Raw genomic sequence first — 17673 nt, forward strand, 5'->3', positions numbered from 1 at the left:
TTTGAAGCAGGGAAATTTAAACATTGAAGAGTATGTTGCAAAATTTTCTACCTTGCTACGTTTTGCTCCACATGTTGCTGAATGTGACGAGGCAATGGCTGATCAGTTCATTAATGGACTGAATCCAGACGTCTTTACTTTGGTGAACACAAAGAGACCGAATACTTTTGCTGAGGTTTTGAATAATGCTAAAGGAGCGAAAGCTGGATTGATACAGCAGCGAGGAGCTTCGTATGCTGCTCAGCCTCTGAGACAGTCACAACCCCCAGCACCAACTTCACAACAACCTCCTCGATTTGATAGTGGTGGTAGTAGCAGTGGTAAGAAGAAATTTTGGCAAGCTCGAGGAAAACATTTTAAGAGATCAGGGAGCAGTTCATCGAGTTCTAGTGGTTCAAAACCGAAGTCTGGAATGTTTTGTAACAGTTGTGGTGGAAGTCATCCGACCGATCAGTGCCGAGGTATATTTGGGAGTTGCCATATATGTCATCAGCCGGGCCATTTTTCGAGGGTGTGTCCTCAAAGAGGTTCTGGACAGTCACGAGGTACAGAGTCATCACGATTAGTGGCTCAACCTACGAGACAAGCCTCCTCTGTCCATTCCTTCCAACAATCACAACCACAACAACAGACAAGGCCAGGAGGGAGTCAGACAGGTAGTCATCCTTCGAGACAACAGGCTCATGTCTTTGCACTGACAGAAGAACAGGTAACTGTTCTCTTTATGGTGTGATTGCAGGTAACTGTTCTCTTTATGATGTGATTGCAGGTAACTGTTCTCTTTATGGTTATCCTGCCTATGTATTGATAGATACAGGTGCATCTCATACGTTTATCTCTGAACGATTTGCATTATTACATGCTTTGCCTGTTGAATCATTACCTGTTGTAGTATTTGTCTCTTCACCTTTGGGGAGAGGTCTTATATCCATGCAGATAGTTAAGAATTGTTTGCTACAGTTTGATGGTAATGGGATAGAGATAGATTGTATTGTGCTTGGTTTGTCTGATTTTGACTGCATTATTGGGATTGATATGCTAACCAAGTACAGAGCTACCGTAGACTGTTTTCAAAAAGTAGTGAGGTTCAGACCTGAGATGGCTGGAGAATGGAAATTCTATGGTAAGGGTTCTCGTGCTAAGATTCCTCTGATTTCAGTATTATCTATGACTCGACTTTTGCAGAAAGGAGCAGAGGGATTTATTGTTTATACAGTTGATGTTCTGAAAACTACCCCGAACCTGGCTGATTTTCCAGTGGTTAGTGAATTTGCGGACGTCTTTCCGGATGACATTCCTGGATTACCTCTGTATCGTGAAATTGATTTCAATATAGAACTGTTTCCAGGTACTGCACCAATTTCTAAAGCACCTTATCGAATGGCACCAGTAGAATTGAAAGAGTTGAAAGATCAGTTGGAAGATTTACTGGCCAAGGGATACATTCGACCCAGTGTTTCTCCTTGGGGAGCTCCAGTATTATTTGTTAGAAAGAAAGATGGTTCCATGAGACTTTGTATCGACTAGCGGCAACTGAACAAGGCAACGGTAAAGAACAAATATCCTTTGCCTCGTATTGATGATTTATTTGATCAGTTGCAGGGTTCTTCTGTGTATTCCAAGATCGATCTGAGATCTGGCTACCATCAGTTGAGAGTAAGAGATTCTGATATTCCGAAAACTGCTTTCAGAACCAGGTATGACCACTATGAGTTTATAGTTATGCCGTTTGGTCTAACGAATGCTCCAGCAGTGTTTATGGCTTTGATGAACCGTGTGTTTCAGAAATATCTCGATGACTTCGTTATAATATTTATTGATGATATTCTGATATATTCGAAGAATTTGATTGATCATTCTGAACATTTGAGAACTGTGTTGAAGACTCTAAGAACTGAGAAATTGTATGCTAAACTATCGAAATGTGAGTTTTGGCTTAAACAGGTTATTTTTCTTGGTCATATCATATCCGGAGATGGTATATCTGTTGATCCAAGTAAAGTCGAGGCAGTGATCAGTTGGTCTAGACCCACATCTGTTCCTGAAATTCGTAGTTTCATGGGTTTGGCTGGGTATTATCGCCGTTTTATTAAAGATTTTTCTAGCATTGCGAAACCGATTACTCAGTTAACTCAGAAGAATGCTCCATTTATCTGGTCTGAAGCTTGTGAATCCAGTTTTCTTGAGTTGAAGAAACGACTGACCAGTGCACCAGTCTTGATGATTCCTTCAAGTACTGGTGGTTTCACTATTTATTCTGATGCATCTCATCGAGGCTTGGGATGTGTATTGATGCAGCGAGGACATGTGATTGCTTATGCCTCGAGACAGTTGAACCCTCACGAGACTAGATATCCGATTCATGATCTTGAATTGGCCGCCATTGTATTTGCTTTGAAGATTTGGCGACACTATTTGTATAGGGAACAGTTTGAGATTTATTCTGATCACAAGAGTCTGAAATATTTATTTTCACAGTCAGAACTAAATATGAGGCAGCGTAGATGGCTTGATTTACTTAAAGATTTTGATTGTGAGATTAAATACTATCCGGAAAAATCTAATGCAGCTGCTGATGCACTGATTCGAAAGGTATGTTCCTTGTCTTTATCGACGATTGGTGTATCAAATTTGATTGAAGAATGTTGTCTTTCTGGATTAGTATTTGACACGAATTGTCAGCCTCTTCGACTTTATCAAATGCAAGTTGAACCAGCGTTATTGTTGCGAATTAAAGATGCTCAGAAACTTGATCAGAATGTGCAGAATTCGATTGAGAAAGTCCGATCAGGGCATGTATCTGAATACCAGGTTCGAGATGATCTTTTATATGTAAACAATCGCCTTGTAGTGCCTGATATTTCTGATGTGCGACAACAACTACTGGAAGAGGCGCATTGTAGCCGTTATAGCATTCATCCTGGTGGTAGGAAGATGTACAATGATTTGAAGGCTCAATATTGGTGGAAACCAATGAAGTCAAATATCACTGATTTTTTTTCTCGATGTCTTAATTGCCAACAGGTGAAGGCTGAAAGGAAGAAACCTCCTGGTTTGTTACAGAGTTTATCAGTGCCTGAATGGAAATGAGATCATATTTTCATGGACTTTGTGACGAAGTTACCTCGATCTTCTAGAGGTTGCGATGCTATTTGGGTGATTATTGACAGATTGACGAAGTCAGCGTGTTTTATTCCTTATCGCATGACATATAGACACGACCAGATTGCAGACATTTATGTCCGAGAGGTTGTTAGATTGCATGGAGTGCCGAAGTCTATTATATGATGTGATTGCAGGTAACTTATCGCATGACATATAGACACGAAGTCAGCGTATCTTAGTGGGGGGATAATTGTAACGCCCGAAATTATTTAATTTTAATCTGAGAATATTTAATTTGGGAATATTTGGAGTTTTGAGTTAAATTCTAATATTCTTAAATTATTTAGGATTGGAATTGAGTTAAATGATTGATTGAGGACTGAATTGCACAGAAGCAAGAATTGGAGGACTAAATTGCAAAATCCTTAACATAGTGGGACACTTGTTTCATGTATGCATATTCACGTGTATGCTATCCAATTCCATCAGAAAAATCAGAGAAAAATCGAGATAACAAGAACAAAGAAATCTCAAGTTTATTCTTCATCTTGTAATTGCCGTATCTTGTGTTTCGGTTATCCGAATTCGATTCCGAAAAGTGTTCTGGACTCCTTGCAAGAAGAGCTTCGATTTTATGTAAGTTTTATTTTAGTTCATCATGGTTTGAGAATTCGAAAATGGCAGAGATCAGTACGTTGGTTTTTGTTTGAAGTTTTTGAAGAATTGTATCGTTTATTTTCAAAAGCGAATCGACGAATGTCTATCGATTGTGTTCTTATGATTCCAGCTTATTATTCGATAGTATACCTGCTGATATGTTGAGGAATTATTGCTGGTTTTGATGGATATGAGATGTATATGATTGTTAGACTTGTTGTAGTTGAGTTTCGGATTGCCGACTTTAACCGTTACGCCGCCAAACTTAGGATTCGGGACTGTTTTACTAGTTTGTAGTGAGTTGTGTTTCCATGAATTCTTGGCTGAAGATCTTAGCTTATATAACTTCATTTCAGATTGTGTTTAAAGACCATCGAGCTCGAGAACATCGCCTTCGAACCGATAGAGATTGAAGCAAGGTTTGAAGTTATTCTACAATGGAGTTTGAATGGTTTTAAGTGCAGATTTTGAGACAAGGATTATGGTTGTTTATTGTACAGATTTGGACAGCTAGAAGACACCATAAACATCACATTTGAAAGATAAAAGTGGACTATTACTTGAATGGGTTTATAACTCGAGATGGTTTGTATCGAGTTCCCTAAATCACATACTTCTTTGCTTGTTTGCTTTTACGTGCTCTTATATGAATTTTTGAATGAGTCTATGATGTTAGTGAATGCTATATCGATGTTATATGTTGCATTCATCTTGTGAGACTTGTTCTTTGATTTTGAAATGAACGGAAACGTTCGAATAGACGATTTGAGGAACTATATGTGTATGGCCTGGGTGGTTGAGATAGCCTAGCGTCTGATTTACATGTATGGTGGCTTCAAAGTCTAGAGAAGCAAGATAAGTAGCCCCACCTCGATCGGGAGTGTCGGTGGTTAGTTATGATATCTTCTTCTCGGGATCCCAACCGAAGAAACGAGAGAATTTTTTAGAGCAACCTGTTTTTAAAGCATGCATTGTCTTTTATCTTATATCATGAGATTGATATATATGAATTGCTTTGCATATTAGTTGCTTTTACTGGGAAATACGTTTCTCACCGGTGTTATTCGGCTATTGTTGTGTTGTATATGTCATGGCAATAGGCGGGATTGGAACAGGGCACAAGCGAGTTTGAAGAACGAAGAATGAGAGATTAAAGTGATGATCCGGTGTAGTTGTTAGTTGCTGTCAAACTTTGTTGGTACAAGAACATTGATCTTGTAGTTGTTAGACTTGAACTTTTAGTCTAGAGATTCTACTACTATGAGATGTATAACACATGATCTTGTTGGGTTTGAGTTTATGATGTTATCACCTTCTCTTGTACATTTGGTTTTGTTGGAAGAGGTTATATAGTATAAATCTTCATTGTACAGCAGAAAATCAGAGTTTTTAGCAGCTGGACAGAGTGCAGCTCGCTCGAGCGGAACCCGAGGCTCGCTCGATCGAGCCAAGGGGGGTCTTGGACCCGAGCAGCTCTCGCTCGAGCGAGGGTGAGGCTCGCTCGCTCGAGCCACATTGATTAAATTTTTTTTTTCTTTTGGTTTTGGCTTTGATGCTTGGCCTTAATTCATGAACCTTAGATTATTATTTGATTCGAGAGATTTTTTTTCTTTTGGTTTTGGCTTTGATGCTTGGCCTTAATTCATGAACCTTATATTATTATTTGATTCGAGAGATTAAGAACCGGGTCGTCACAATAATTAAAATCGTATATCATATATTGTACACCATATCAAAAGTTATGGTATAAAAAATATATATATTGATATTGTACTGAATCTGACTCGGTATATCAAAATTTTGCTATGTGTAAATATAATAGAAGTCGGAATTTGCATGGAAATTAGTACAATACTTGGTATATTATCGGCATAGATTTTTTAGTATTCCGTATTTATGTCCGAAATTTGAGTTTTTGAGCAACTCATATATTTACAACTTCTTGTAGGAAAAAATTTGAAAATCGGAGCTCAAAAAGGCATATAACGGAGACCCGGATAGAACATTTTTCGCCTAGGCAGAACAGTGGCACCCCAGTGCCGTGAAAGAGCAGGGGCAGCGCCCCTGCGTTTCACTAGGGCGCACATGCGCCCTGAGAGAAAAAAAAGGGGCACCTAGGCGCGATGCGCAGAAAAATAGGAAAAATTTATTTCGAAATTTTAAAGTTTTGATTTTTGGGCTTTATTTGACGGGCTTTGAAGGACATAAAAAGGATAGAAAAAAATGCGTAGAGGGATTTTTGGATGGCTGAATTGAGGAGATATGCGGTCATCAAGCCAAGAGAGGAGAGCAAGAAAAGGGAGACAATGTGAAAAACTCGAGAAAGAACAACAACCGCAAAAACTAGTTTTTTTCTTCTCTCTTTTATTTTGTTGGGATTTAGGGGATTCTACTTCCAAAACTATGTTTGATTTTTTTTCGAAGATTGGATTTGGTTTTTATGCATTCTTGATTATATTATTGTGTTTATTGAATCTTTGGAGATTGATCAACTTCGAAGTAATTTAATATGTTATAATTGATATCGAAAAAACTTTTTATAACATGATAGAATAATATAATCTATGAATCTACAAATTGCAAAGATATATCATATATGAGGTTGAGTACATGTTGATAATCATAGTCCAATAGATTAAAAGCTAGAGGATTTCATGGGTCATTAATGCGATTGCAATTGTTCAATAACACAAGGACACTTAGTTATTACACTTTGTTAATTAGATTAATATAGCTCGGCATAATATATTGATAGATTAGAGAATTTCGTCAAAAACATGAGTTGAAAATTAAAATTCAATCGTTAGAGAATATTAAAGTGTAGGTAACCAATATCCTAACAATCGTTTATTTATTTTTTGAATTTAATTCCTATATTTTGCCATTGTTTTATCCTATTTTTCTCGTTCATTAATTTATTTTTCATCTCATCTTAATTAACTAAAGAATAATGCTTGATATAATTTTGTCATAAATTAATATATGTGGATCGATTCTCGTACTTTGTACGCTATATTATTATTTGACGCGTGCACTTGTGATTTATTTGACCTTAATTGATATATATATATATATATATAAAATTTGATTTTATGTGATAGTATTTGCTCGATCAAAATAACGTACCAATATATTATAACAAAATTTTTAGTATACCAAAATTTCGATACGGTATCAGTATATACTATTTTATACCAAAAAAACCTTTTATATTTTTACTTTATGACTTTATTATTTAAAATTTATAAATATTTTAATTTATATATATATATATTTTTTGGTACGATATGTACCAAAATTTTCAAATTTTATATCGTTACCGTACCTAAAAGTTAAGTATCTTTACTGTAACTTATCGAAATATTCGACATACCGAACATGTATTTAAATTCGGTATTTTTGGATATAATAAACTCGATATACCGAACATTACAGTATTTTTTCCACCTATAATTATCTATACTATTAATTAAAGTTAAACCGTTTATACTAACTAATTTTGGGTATGTTGGTAAAACTTTTTCATAATTCTTTAAATGTCGTTTAATCACTCAGTTCCAATTTCACAAATCTATTTCCTCGCATCTTTTATTTCAATGACAAAAATTGATTATTTAATTTAATTTATTTTTAAAAAAAATTCTATGTATTTTTTTTACCAATCACATGCATCACGTGTGTCATAATGTGCTAGTTCCATTGATGTAATGGTTGGTGATTTCAGTACAATGAAAGATCCCATGTTGAAAATGATAGATGATATTTGAAAAACCAAAAAAAACTAAAAGAAACCAATGAACCAAAGTGAAAGGAATCAGAACTGAAGAAATCAGGAACTCGATGCATCATGACGTGAACAATTGCTTCTGTTGATGGAGTTCTTCGGTCATGAAATGAACAGAGACTGACATCCATTCATGTTTTGGCGGTTTTCTATGATTCAAACGAATATCATAAAAAAAGTGTCATATGGTAAGAAATAATTCAACTATTATATATATTGAATCAATAATCATGTTCAAAGACAACAAATTTCTGAAGCGTGAGAAATAATTCTGCACATTGGTTTTTCACCGTTTTCAGCAAAAAATAATTTCTTCAAAATACTTGTGGTTTGGATATTGTTTATTGCAGAAATAATATTATACAAACATTCGATTATCAAGTTCGAATAAATCTATTGTATTTGGGGTTGTTTTCGATTGTGCACTTTAGGAAGAACATCATTAGGAATTCATTGTAACATGGAGTTATAACATTTGCCTAATCCGAGTGCATCATCGTGGTAGGAGCAAATAGTTTCTTAATTAAGTAAAACACAATGTTCTAAAAAGCGCTAGGCGGTAGCCGGGCGGTGACCCACTTTCTAGCGCCTCGCCTAGGCGGTTTTTTTTTTAAAAAAACCTAAATAATAAATAACTGGAATATTCATGAGTTTTACTATAAAATATAATTTTATATCTTATGTTTTTTTAATTTTTTTTACCAAACTCTTATAAAATAATAATAACAATAATAATAATAATAATAATAATAATAATAACAACAACAACAACATAGATATTAATAGATATCAACTCTTCGTATGTAATATGAGATTTAATTTTGAAAAAATTGTATATATCACCCTTGTGAAATCCCGGGTTTGCTGATAACCCCCTATGAAAAGTTTTTAAGCTAATAACCCCCCGTGATACTAGATTTGTCTCATACACACCCATTTCAGCTAAAAAATGTCGAAAATACCTCTACTTAAATAAATAATTAAATTAATTTTGTTTTATAATTCTATATTTAATTGAATAAAATAATCAAATTTTAATTAAAAAACTATGAAAATTATATATAATTATTTTTATTAATATTTGTTATACATAAAATATTTTTTAATAGTAAATTTCATTATTACATTAAATTATGTAATAAGTTTAATTATTTTTTAAATACAATTTAATATTTAAATTAATTAAAGTGATTGTATAAATGAACTTAATTGAAAATATAAGTTAATGCATTGGTGTTTTTATTTAAATCTTCAATAAAAGGTGATAAATTAAAGAGTTCATAAAATTCAAAGGGCATTTTTGCCAATTTTTAGCCGTAAGGGGTGTGTATGCTACAGATCTAGAATCACAGGGGACTACTAGCTCAAAAAAACTTTCATAGGGCCGGAGTTATCAGCAAACCCGAGATTTCACAGGGGGGTGATATATGTCATTTCCCCTTTAATTTTTTGTTTGACTTTATTTTCTGCGATTCTTTTTTTTTTTTTTTTTTGTTTGTTTCTCGCGTTGCGTCTCTCTCTTTTAGTTTTTGATTTTTAATTTTTTTTTATAAAAAATAGTAACCATTTAGGTGGATTTAGGAATGACAGCGGGTCGGGTTCAGGGCGGGTTTGCGCAAACCCGAGACCCGACCCGCCTCCCCTTGGACCCGCCCCACCCCGTAAACCCGGCGGGTCCAATTCGGTTTAGACCCGTTGGACCCGCCAAATTTTATATAATTTAAATTTTATTAAATAAAAAATTTAAATAAGTTAAAAAATTAATAAAAAAATCATTAAATTTATTTTTCAAATTTATATTAACAATATTTAGGACAAAAAATATTCTCACAAGTTAAAATTTATTATTTTTTATTTAATTAATAATTAAAAACTAAAAAAAATTTATAATATAATATATTTTTATATTAAAATTATTTCAACCCAAAAATATTATAAACTCAAATTATGAATAAAGTATTGATTATTTAATATAAAAATATAATTATATATTATTAATATATATATACATATATATTTTATATTTATATATTAATGTATATTTTAGGCGGGGCGGGTCCGGGCGGGTCCGGCCAAACCAGGGACCCGCTTCGGACCCGCATATGAACCCACTTGGCCGGGTCTAGACCCGCCCCGCCGGGCCGGGTTCGATGCGGGGCCGGGTTTAGACCCGACCCATTGCCATCATTAAGTGGATTTCTGCCAGTCTAGGCGATTTGAGCGTCGTCTAGGCGAAAGATTAGGCGAAAAAATCCTAGAGGCATAGCCTAACAAGAAAGTCAGTCGATGGGCAACCGCCTAGCACCTAGATGGCGCCTCTTAGAACACTGGCAAAACGAGTGAATGCGCCTTGAATTCGACCTATATATAATTTTATAGCAGAAGGAGAATTCGTACAGTTTCTTGATAACATAAGTTTACAAGGAAAGTTCTCGGACAACAACAGAATTGCAAGAGGAGTTTTTGACAGAAGCTGAATCGAAGAATGCATACCCCCAATGGTAAGCATGCATTGTATGCAGCAAAAAATACATATATCCTGCTCACAGGGGCATAGGCGAGTTGGTAAGGCTTGAGGTGACGTGGTAAGAAATTCTCCAGCGTTGCGGGTTCGATCCTCGTGTGGAGCATATTTCCTGCTGAAATATTGTGGGGATATGCTATGGGGATTGGGCCATGTGCTCCCTCCTTCAGGTCCCTGTCGCTCGTGCACATCCCTCGATTTACCCTTCGCATGAGCCAATGTGCCTCTGACTCATGTAAAATAAGGTCCCCTTCGAGGTCAACTTTTTTTTTTTTTTTAAAAAATACATATATCCTACCAACAGTGAGAACACATCATATGCACTCATGGACGAATCCAGCACAGCCCATTTTTTTTTGGTTATATATATATATATATATATATATATATAATTTCAAAAATAATTAATAGTGTAGTAAATTTTAAATTTTGTATATGCTTGTTGTTTAAATTTTTTTTATAAAATTCAGCTTATGACTTCGACTTTTCAAGTCTTAAATACAAATAAAAATGAATGTTTTTTTTTTGTTTCAGATTAATTTTTAAAATTATAATAGTTGTATGATATTAATGTATTAAAAAATGATATTTTTTGTAATTTGAGAGAAAAATTTATTACTTGAATAATGAAATTATTTTTTGTTGCATTAAAATAAATTGTAGTGGTTGAAAAAAATGAAAATTTTGGGTCTTATTTATTGTTATATTACTCTAAATTCATGAAATTTTCAAATTAGTTTAAAATATATTATAAATAAAATATATTATGTTTTCTTATAATACTATATAATTTATAAAATTAAATTCAAGCCCACCCTAATTATAATTCCTGGATCCGTCCTGTATGCACTGAAACAATAGTTAATTGGAAAAATTCGTACGATGAGATCGATTTTGGTAAAATATTGCTGCCTTATTTTACGTCTTCATCTCTGAAGTACACGAGTAAATTTGTGGAAAAATATGCAGGTAAACAAGTAAACAAGAATTTAAAAATGGCTTATGAGTGTATCCGCCAAGCAACTTCATATTTCTAGTACCCAATTATTTAGATCAAGTACGAACTAATATATTATTCATAACTATCTCTATTAGCTAATTGATATAATCTTTAAATTTTGTCAAATTGTGAACGTGTATGTAATTTCCTTCAATGGTTATTACGAAAATAAATTAATACGTAACAAATATTATATGATATAATTAATATAAAGTTGACTTTAGACAGTAATGACTCTGTCTTCTCTGCCTCTCATAATTTATTGTCTAATTAGGATTTGAATATATTTCTCCATCTACATATGTAGATGAATAAAATATATACTTGTAAAAATCAATATAATATATATATATATATATATTGAAGAAATCAATATAATATATTTTTAATAAATAAATAATGGGTGGTGTGTATAATATGGTACGTACGTGTTATAGAAAATGCATTAGAAGCCACACACGTTAAAATGCAACTCTCCTTGAATTAAATAAGCTATAGATAGCTCAATAATTGAGGACCGCAACAAGTAAGGCTATGATTTTATTTTGGGAACTGATTAGTTTTTAGATGTATATTTAAATTTTGAGACCATTTTTTAAAAACACTATATCAATTATCATAGTGTATTTTTATATTTTAAACATTCTATTATGTAAGAATGTTTTGGGTTACCATGTTATATAATATATACATGTATTTTGAGATGTAACAATTGTCTTTGTTGTAAAAAAAACAATAAAAAACATGATATTTGAATTGTTGTACGATTTAAAATGTTTAAATTATATTGCTATCACCAACTATAACTTTTAGCCTACAAAAAGCCGCGTTTAGTCTAAAAAATATATATAGAATATTTAAATTGTTAATTATGTATATGTTTGAGTAATTAAAATATAATACATCAGTTTTATACTTTACTTGGTGTAAGTCTCTCGATGACTTGTTATTTTAGTCGATTGTTAAAATGTTGAGTTTTTATAAAACGCTTGATCGAAAAATTTTAATATTTAACTTAATTACTAGACTTGTCACTTGTTTGGATGAAATTTATTTTGCTTCAGATTTTAATCCTTGTAATTTGTAGTCCTTGCTTCGTTTTAAAATACACATAATTTTATGAGACGATTTTATAACATGTCAATTTTTATAAAACGTTGGATCTCATATTCGACCCGATTCATGAAAAAATATTATTTAGTAAAGTATCACTTTTCAATATAGATATTGGTTTGGTCGATCCATCTCACTATATATATAGATTCGCAAGATCGTTTAACAAGAAACTCATACACCTTAAAATATTGTTATGTTCTTCTAAAAAAAAAATTGTTATGTTGAAAAAATTAAAAACAATAATAACTTCACATAATATTAGGGTACACGTATAGATTATTTGGTAGGCATTGAAAATATTCGGTACCCTAAAACATAAATCTTACATGTGGGTATGAGTAACTATATCTATACCAAATGTGGGGCCAATCTTTATTAAATGTTAATAGCTGAAAATAAAATCTGATCCAACTGCCTTCAATAATGGAAATTTAATTCCTGTATCCTATGTACGTTAGTTATTCAAGTAAAAATAGTTTAGATTTTTTTAATTATCAATAGCCATAAAATTAAAATTTTGCTACATTCTTCTCCTATTAATATATATAATAAATAATATGATAGAATTATTATTTATATGATAGAATTATTAATGTCATATATAATATAACTTCTATATATATATATATATATATAATATAAAACTTCTAATATTTTAATAAATATCACGCTGATATATATCGCATTTTAATTGATTGTGTAGATTCAGTAAATTCAAACAATTGATTTAAACTAAAAATCTTTTAAAAATAAATCAAAACAGTAGTTTCTAAGAATGTTTTTGAAGTTACTAAATTATACACATAATAAATAAATGAGTAAGTCTATTATGAGTTAATATCACATATCTATATCCATGAGACGGGTCGACCCGACTCATATTTACAATAAAAAATAATATTTTTGATATAAAAAATAAGGCATTTTCATAGATCTCTTCGAATAATAGACCCCCACGGCTCTCAAAAATGACAGATGAGACTGTCTCATAAGATTTTTTGTGTAAATAATAAAATTATGATAATATAAGCTACCAAACGGAGCCAAAGAGTTGTTATAACCTTATTAATTAAGGTACACTTTTATACGCCTTCACACGTTTTTGTTACACAAAGATATTTTGAGATTATTCGATTCGGTTTATTGAAAAATTTTGGTTCTCGATCGAGATAATTTATTGGATACAAATATTTTTGACCCCATAAAAATTTATGCCCAATAATTCGTAGTTGATTGTAATCGAACATTTTGTGCTATGAATGAGATGGGTACGCGAATAATAACTACGACAAAATAGAGATTATAAATAATGTATAAACATGGACGATATATTGTTTGGTTTGATTGTATAACATACATATCTATAATACCTTAAGCGTCATCACAAAACCTAAATCAACCATGATTGTCAAATTATATAACTGTCCATTTTCATTTTTATCATATTTAATCTTGTGTTATCAATATCATATCAGGATATCTAAAACATACACATATAGTGCCGTCACAACGCATGCATCCTAGTCGATAAACATGGTATGACTTAAAAATGAAGAGTGACTAAAAAATATATATATATATATATATATATATATCATGACACTTCATCAAACAGTACACCAAACACTCGAAACAACAACAAACATGTAAAGACGATAAAAGGATATGATCCTCACACAAAAAGGCGATATACAGATATGCAATGCTTATGAATGAATGCAATCCCATTAACTTGACGTCCTCAAAATTAAAGAATGGGGGCGAGGGTCGGTTAGTGTTTTAAAAGGCTTTTCTAATATTACTTTTATGAGTCGTGCAAAGTACTTGTTGCATAGTCATATGCAAGATATAATTAGTTTACTGCACAAAAGAAGTGAGGTTTGGATTGGGGCCATACACGTGTAGGTGAAAATGGGGAAAAATATAAATGAAAAGAGAGGGGAGAGAGGGGACATAATTGGTGAAATAAGGTAAGGTAAAGAGTCGGGGTCACGTAATGTGATGTTTGCACATGCGAGGGAGTACGATGATGCTACACGTATCCACCATCCCCACGTGACATGCAACATCTCTTGTGGGAGAGGAGAGACACTTTGACGGTGTTGCTTCTTACATCTGGCCTGCCTCTTTATTCCGCAGTCACATGCCCTATATATATATTCATTTTTATTTTTTTTTAAAAAAAATTGATGGAACCAAGTGATTTTCATGCTGTCTTTTTCTGTGTTTACAAGGGATTTTATTAATGGATTTTGTTTTTCTTTTTGAACGTGGGTTTAATGGTTTCATGTGGTAAAGAATCAATACCAATATTATAAATGATGTGTATTTATTGCGAACAGCATATGATTCGTGAGATGAGATTATGAAAGTTTTATGTTTTATATATATGATAAATCAACGTGTATGGATAAGATAATGATTTATATGAAAAGAATGTGATTTTGGTTATGTATGTTTGTGCTCTTTGGTGACAAATTTCAATCTCAGTCATCTTTCTTTCATTTTTTGTTTTGTTTTTTGGTTCAATTTTAGTCATTTTTAAATTTTTTTGTGACTTGAAAACCCACATACGCTACCATTCGGTGCGCACTAGGTAAACATGCGGGCTAATAATCGTACTGGAAAAGTTCTGTGCGACAGACTACACTCTCGTCCTAAGAAAGTGTTGGTTATAAAAGGAATCGATCTCCCGACCCATTATTGTTAAGAGCTTAGATACTCTACCAACTCAGACACCCTTCCGAAAAGCAATTTTAGTTATTTTTTATTTGAAGTGCTGACATGACACTTTTGATGTCGGAACTACATAGATGTTGTCACATTAATTAACATTATGCCGAAAAAATGATTATAAATGGTAAAATAATAAAGATGTAGAGGACTAAGAATATAATTTGACTAATAAATGACCAAAATCAGAATGAGACAAATATACCATACTATTGTTGCAGTTTTATCTGATTTATAATTCTAATCTTTTATTAAATTTTGAGCCAAACATTGAATGAAAGAAAAATGCATACTCGATCCACAAACACCTCGTCTTTTGTAGCAAATGGTATCTATAATGCATATATTCACGTAGTTTATCATGTCGAGTGACATATATACTTGAGGATGTATAATTATTGAATTGTTCATAGAAGATTATATGACCAGTATAAAATGTATGTCTCTTATATGCATAACGACATGAGACTGGCCCATTTCATTTATCTTCTGCCAATGATAGAACTTAGGAGGGCATCGCAATTATAGGAGCGAGGCAGTCTTCAAATTCTATTTTCCAAATGTTATTCTTAATTATGCTTGAACGAAATCGACAAATAAGTGTGCAATAACATAAACGAACAATATATTGAATGAAAACAACTTTTATCGTACAAGATTGTCTCAAATTTTACAAAAAAATTGATATATTACACATTCTCCGTCATTCTATCATTAGAGCCAAAGGTGCGTCATATTTCTTCTTCCATTATGTATCATTTAGTTTAGTGCACATTGGTGCATGGAATGTGGTTATTGAACCCTCGGGCCTCAACTGCTCAACACTTACACTTTCGCGCCCGAAATGGAAAGCATCCGATGGATCATGTATCAACTTTTTGACACAAAGTACTTTTTGGATCTAAAACATGGCATCAACTTGTGATCTTTATATCAGATGAGTTATAAAACATATCAACTACACAAGAAATTAAATAACGTAAAACAATATGACCAATTTTACAATTTACAATTCAAATACGTGATGTGTTTATGACCTTGCTCAATTTCAAATGATGAAAGCGACAACGCCCTTCATCATCGGTGGAAAATTATCATATGTGCAAAGTTTGAACCGAAATTGACGTTTCGAATTTGTATGTAAAAATTATTAAATGAAAGTATGATATGTAATACCCCAAAATATATATATATATATATATATATATATATATATATATATATATTATATAGAAAATTGTCATTGTTAGAACTGATGTGATATAAAGGAGAGAGTTTTTTTTTTTTTTGAAAAATTTAAAATGAGACAAATTGTGATTTCCTTTTTTTTTTTTTTTTTTTTTTTTTTCAAATTGAAGAGCTTTAATATAAGAATAATAATATTCAATAATGTTAGATAGACATGTAATCTAGAGGTTGGGACTTAAGTGCGATCATTTACTACTCCAATATATATATATATATATATATATATATATATATATATATATATATATATATATATATATATATATATATATATATTTCCACCTAACATTGGTTAATCATTACAACGCCAATATTAGTATATTACCATTACCAATAATAGATTTTATATTTATCGAAGGGATGTGAATTATTATTCATGAGTTCATAGTTGCAAAATTTAGGCATGAAGTCGGTAAATATTTAGTTGTTACATTATGCAATTACATTGAAATCATGATTCATGTACAAAATGTTGTGCAGCGGCCCTATGGGTGGCAAATTTCACATAAATCCTGACCCGTCCCGATTCCCAACCCGTTTTCATCTCGAATTTTTTCCGTTCCGAACTTTTTTCGATCCCGACCCGATCAATTTCGGGATCGGGATCGGGATCGGGATCGACAACTCTTTCCGACGGGATTCCCGACCCATTTCGAATATAAAAATAATATTTTTTAATTAAAAAATAATTTTTTTTAATTTTATGTTTTAATATTAATGTTTTATAATTATATACCATATAATTTTTTTTATATTTATCATTTTTAATATTAACATTGAGTTATAAATTTTTATTTTGTTTTTTTATTATTATGAACAATTATATGTTTTTTTTATTAATCAAGCAGTTGTTTTAGTTTATTTGTAATGTATTAAAAAGATGTTTTAGTTTTTTAATGGTTATATACAAAGAAATTTTAATTTATTTGTAATGTATTAAGAAATTGTTTGATTTCTTCATATTTTTTTTAAAAAATATTTTCATAGAATTTTTTAAAAAAAATATTATTCGGGATTACCCTCTCCCGACCCGAAGGGATCCCGAACATTCGGGTCCCGACACTTTTCGGGTGCGGGATCGAAAGAAAAAAAATATCTCAATTTCTATCGGGACGAGAATCGGGTAAAAGGGTTACGGGACGGGTCCCGACCCGATTCCACCCCTAAGCGGCCCGACCAAGATTTTAAATAATATTTTATGATTTATTAACCGACCAATTTTTTTTTAAAATTTTTTAATACAAGGTTTAAGGATTTCAATTTATTTCAAAAATTTTCTACCAAGCAAAATACCACAATAATTAAATATATATACATGGACTATGGTGTTAACTGTGCACTTGTGCATTTCTTTTCTTTCATTTTCTTTTTTTAAAAAAAGAAGTGCCCAGTGTACACATCGTTGTTTTCACAAAAAGAAAAAAGAAAAAAGATGAATAAGCAATAATGTAGTTTTTCTTGATTGAATTGATCATTAATTTTCATTTGACGTTTTCACAAAAATCT

The sequence above is a fragment of the Henckelia pumila genome, chromosome 3 (assembly GCF_033568475.1).
Source record: "Henckelia pumila isolate YLH828 chromosome 3, ASM3356847v2, whole genome shotgun sequence".
NCBI lineage: Eukaryota > Viridiplantae > Streptophyta > Magnoliopsida > Lamiales > Gesneriaceae > Henckelia > Henckelia pumila.